The sequence below is a fragment of the Pholcus phalangioides genome, unplaced genomic scaffold (genome assembly GCF_987345545.1).
Source record: "Pholcus phalangioides strain wild (caught in Gottingen) unplaced genomic scaffold, Ppha-v1.0 ptg000009l_1, whole genome shotgun sequence".
In the NCBI taxonomy this organism is placed as follows: Eukaryota; Metazoa; Arthropoda; class Arachnida; order Araneae; family Pholcidae; genus Pholcus; species Pholcus phalangioides.
The window spans coordinates 34,269,815-34,275,249 of record NW_028301602.1 but is presented as its reverse complement, the minus strand read 5'-3'; positions in this window follow the sequence as shown (position 1 = coordinate 34,275,249).

The window sequence follows — 5,435 nt, the reverse complement described above, 5'->3', positions numbered from 1 at the left end:
AATGTAGAGACTCCTGATAATGACACAGTGAAGAAGAGAGGAAGTGAAAGTATCATCATCACAGGAACTAGATGAGTCCAATTACGTTTTCATTAAGTTGCTGAAAATCGATCTGATCAGAACTGTTTCGAGTATTCCTCGCTTGTTTATAATCACTAGATCATTTATATCTCTATTCAAATTTATACCGAAATAAAACAACATAATGGAAACTGTCGTGCCTTGAGTACATAGTAAACTTTGAAATAGTTTTAGCAGTATTGCATTCTAGCTGATGCTTCCAGAGTACAAGAGATTACAAATATATAACCTTTCAGCTAAGTATTATTTCAGTTGTTTGTCTGTGACCTTGACAGATATTTTGCTGTACATTTTAGTGACAAAATTGTGCGCATGTTTTTGCTGCGTTATTTCTCAACATTTCGGTTTAATGACTGCTATATTTACTAGTCAAAATCTCTGCTGTTCCCCTGATAAATTCTATCAAGTGTTTAATCATACTAAGTGCTGTGAATAATTATTAATATTTTCTAAAAATGGTGGAACATTGTGTACCTTGAAACAAAAAATATTGTGTGCCTTGGAACAGTATAAATTTTGAAGTTTTCATAGTTAACCTTATAATATTCAAGTTTCATTAACTTTTAATATTTCTTCATTTCGATTCAATACAATTTTTTTGTCAAATTTTAGTTCTGCACTTCTCTTCTATAAAAACTTTACTGTCCTAATTTCTTTTCTTCCATCCACCTTTGGTTGCTTCCTGGTCAAATGTTTCTTAAAAAAACAAAGTATACAATGTGGGATGCATCCAACAAATACTTTTGTCAATTTCGTTTCCTTAGGAGGTGGGTTGTTCATCAATAACAGATATTGCACACGTTCTCATCATGGGTGGTGCATCTCTAATGAAATCACAGCATCAAAGCATCAAAAAGAACTGACAGAATGGAAATTTAAAAACATTTTATTTCCCTTTTTACAAGTAGAGTGCAGAGAGTAATTATGTATTTCATAAAGTTTACAGTGTGGGATGCGTTGATACCACCATAATTGTTACTTTTGTGTAATGTATTTTGTAAGAATCGTATTTTGAGCCATTATTTTCATATTTTTTATTTGAATATATGATTTATATTATAATACCCATTTTATTTATTTTCCAAAACTTGAAATTTTACATATTACATTTTGTAACACGGCGCTGTGAAAACAAAAATGCAAAAGAATAATTACCACGTACCCTTGACCTCTGAAAACAATAGTATATGCACCCGAACGAATAGAAGTATCTTCTAATGTCAAATTTACATATTAAAGAAAAAATGTGCATCCCAATTTGAAATTCCGGGGGAAAAACGGCATCATAACATTTCAACGTGGCTCAAAGCACTTGATTAAAATGTGTAAAATTTTATGTTCAAAAATAAATACATAAAATAGATAATCTCGAAATGAAAAAAAAAATAGAGAACTCGTAAAAGTTTCCTATTCGCTCTAATAAATACTATCTCTAACAATTTTCATCAGGTTTCAGTTCTTCCTACGACGCCTTCTCGTTAATGTACTTCACTGTGGTGATACCTTTTAGCTCCGCTTTTTTCAGTTTGTTTGTCCCTTTGAAATACAAGTCGGGATTCATTTTCTCTGAGAAGTCTAGTACCGGTGTCATTTTATTCACGAGTTAATTTTTCAAATGAAGGTGGATCAGAGTATATATCGTGTGGAGAACTCTAACCTACAAAATGTTTTGTTATATAGTTTCAATGAGCGGTTCTCAACCGGTGCTCGGCGGAGCACTTAGGGCTCTTTCTGCACTCTTCAGGGGCATAAAAAAGACAGTAAAATGTAAAAAAAAAAATTATAAATATTATAAAATAAAATAATGAAAATAAATCAATAACTTTGATGAATAATTAAAAATATTTGTCCCACAGTGCTCCGCCATAGAATTTTCCTTTTCTAATAAGGACTCCGCGAGTCATAAAAGGTTGAGAACCGCTGGTTTAGATCATAATATATATATATATATATTTGTTCGCGTGTGTTTAATGTTTTCGTAGCTTTAATGTTTTTATTTTACCTATTTCTGGTATTCTAGTATCATGTCACTTGGCAAAGCTCCGTGTGAAGTGAATGATAAAAAAGAGTAAATTAAGTATTTTTCCTGAGAAATTCGTTTATTTGTGTAGCGTGAATAAGTAAACGTTTTTGGGGATTTTTAGATAAGAGATGTAGCAAAATATTTCTGAAAAATTTCATTATTCATGTTGCCAAAATAAAATACATATACGTGAGAAAAAAGTGTAGACGCTTTTTTTTCTTCTATTTATCTAGTCCTAAATGCTGAATAATTAATATTTATTATTATCTTCACATTTACAAACTAGTATGAATTTATTACCACTAAGTCCATCTCAGGGATACCAGGTTGCAGCGTACAGAATGGTTCAAAACTTTACTAATAGATTAAGGATTTTTTTTTGGATCCTATGCACATGGGAAAGCACCACAGATAGATCGCTCAAAAATTGGTAAGAGTCAATGCTTTAAGAAAAAATAACTATATGCAAAACACGTACAAGAAACTTGAAAATTTAACATAATTTTAAACCTCAAACAGTGCTTCAGCACCTAATGTAGCCACTTTTTCCTGGTTGAAAATCGAATTAAATTTATATAAAATGGAGTACGAACCACTCACTTGAGTGAAAGATAAGACACGTGGTCAGAATCCCGTTGAAATCCCGTTGTGGGATTTACCATTTTAGAACCATCGTGGGATTGATCATTTTAGTTTCATTGTGTTAGTGATCGTTGACGTAGTCCTATTTTACATTTTTGTCGTTATTACTACTACCACGAGTAGTGGTAGTCTCAGTCTGACCACGGGTCTTGTATTTTTCGCTCAATTGAGCGGACTGCGTTATTTCAGATCAATTTCTTCTGCTTTACTTCTTTATTCCACTGAAGAAAGGTCAACATTAGATCCCGAAAGAGCATTTTGCTCAAGCTGCAGATCGGGGGAACTCAACTTTTTTTTTCTTCTGCGTATAGCTTTCATATTCATGTTGTGCAAATACTTTTTTTAACAGAAATTGACCTCTACTCGCGGGAAGAATCACTTGCTGCTGCTCCTGATGTTTAAAAATAACTATATAGGATATATTCGATAAAGTATGGTAATCAAGCACTTCCATTTTCAGGTACTCGTTACTGCAGAGTTGTTTGGATGCGCCATTTTGATGTCATGTATCTCTATTGAGAATTTTGACCTACCCTGCGCAATGGAATCGCCCATAATGGATAACTCCTGCTCTGGAGAAAACGGAACCTTTTCGAATTTAATCAACGGGTTTCAATGTAATTTACTACATAATGACTGACATTCCCTTTAGCAGAAAGAATGTTCGGTCTCTGGTGTGTACGTTATTGAGAGGATCCACTGTACAGTGCTAGATCTAATTATAAGACACCACGAACACTTACGGAAATACGGAAACAATGTTTCACAATAACTGGAGAATAACTTTGAACTGGAGAACATGAATCAATGAACGCCAGAACTTTGGCACTGGACTTATCCCGTTGCCGAAATCTCTTTCAGCCCAGCTTCGTGGAAGAGTGGGGGAACATTTTATTTTACTCAACCTTTTGTAAAGAACTTACAAAATTTTTACATATTTTCCCCGGTTGGTTACCGTCGCGTGAGCTGGGGAACAGAGTGTGTGTAGGGATTTTCAGGTTTCTCGAGCGCTATTGTTTTCCTGGGGGGGGGGGGGTTTAGCAACGTTCGAGATGTTTTTCATCGTCGAAAGTTATCTTTGCGGGAAATTCTGTGGGTGGCAACGAATAACAGGTCCATCATTTAGGGGGGCAACGCCTCCCCGGCTTTTGAAAATACACTGAAAATGACATCATGTAGTATACATACATAGAGTACATATGCTTTGCCCTCCCCCCCGGAAAAAGTTGAAATGACGGCCCTGATGAATAAGGAAGGAGCGAATATTAGGAGTGAGTCTGTCAGAGCATCGGAACTTACTATTATCCGCTCGGGAGGGGAGGGGGGTTCAGATGTGGCAGTGTTTTCAGTACTCCCAAGTTGTGATAAGGGGTATAAAAGTCGGATCCACCAATTCAATTAAGGCGTGAAGGACATTTCCTCCTCACTTGGGGTCACGTTCTTGAAGCATCTCGAATTCACCGACGGGTGGCTTCGTTGGGATGGGATTCATCTAAATAGGAATTCGATCTGGTAGGTTTATGATACGCTCAGGTCCGACTTTTTACTGCCAGATCTCGTAGATGGGATTGTCGTTTATTTATTGTTAATAATAACAGTATGGACGGGGAAATACCCATCTCTGACTTGGATGACTTCTCGATTGACATTAAATCACAGAGCAAATTAAAATGTGTGCTAATAAATTCTAGGAGCTTGGGTAATAAGAAATATATTTTAGAAACTCTGATAGCCGTGGAGGGCCTGGTCTTATAGAAATTACAGAATCTTGGGCAAAGAATGGGGACGAATCTTTTTACACATCTCAGGATACAATACTTTTTTTAAGAAATAGATCTGATAATGATAAGAGAAATGGGGTGATAATGATAAGAAAGGGGGCAGAGTCTTGATATACGTGAAATCATGTTTGAAGGCTAGAGAGTATAACGTGCGGAGAAGTGATATGGAAATTGCATGGGGGTTGAGCTTGAAAACAAAAGGCGTCATAAACTTATTGTAGGGGTTTGTTACAATCCACCGAATATTGGATCCAAACTACATCGCCAAACTTCAAGATGAAATTTCCTACATGTGTAAACATGTAAGAATGTCATATTGGGGGATTTCAATTACCTGGTTGTCGATTGGGAGAACCTTTCAGCTAGAGATCAATATGATAGAGACTTTCCTAAGTTGGTGCTCGATAATTTTTTGTATCAGCATGTATCAGTAGCCACTAGGGCTACTGCTGTTTTGGATTTACTTCTCACCAGTTCTGAGGATTTTGTTGAACATGTTCAAGGGGACGACTTTTCTTCCAGCGACTATCTTGCGCTACTTTTTTCTATAACTTTTCTTTGAGTAAGGTTGATAACAAAAGACTGGCTCTTTATTTCCAGAAAACTAACTTTGATATATTGAGAGAACAGTTAGCAGAACTTTTCAAAGACCGGTTGGAATCAGTCGGGGTGGTAAGTCAATGAGAAGAATTTAGTACGAAACTGTCTTCTGTTTTGTACGACATCATACCCTTTAGAGAGAGATGGCTGTTTTCTCAGCTCGAGATATCAAGGAAACAGTTATTTTCCGGATATTATGCTGAGGTGAACTCGGAAAGAAAAGCCACCACGTCTCCGCTAAGACTCGAACCCAGGCCCTCTTGCATACCGGGCAAGCATGCTACCATCTACACCACTGGGGACATGGC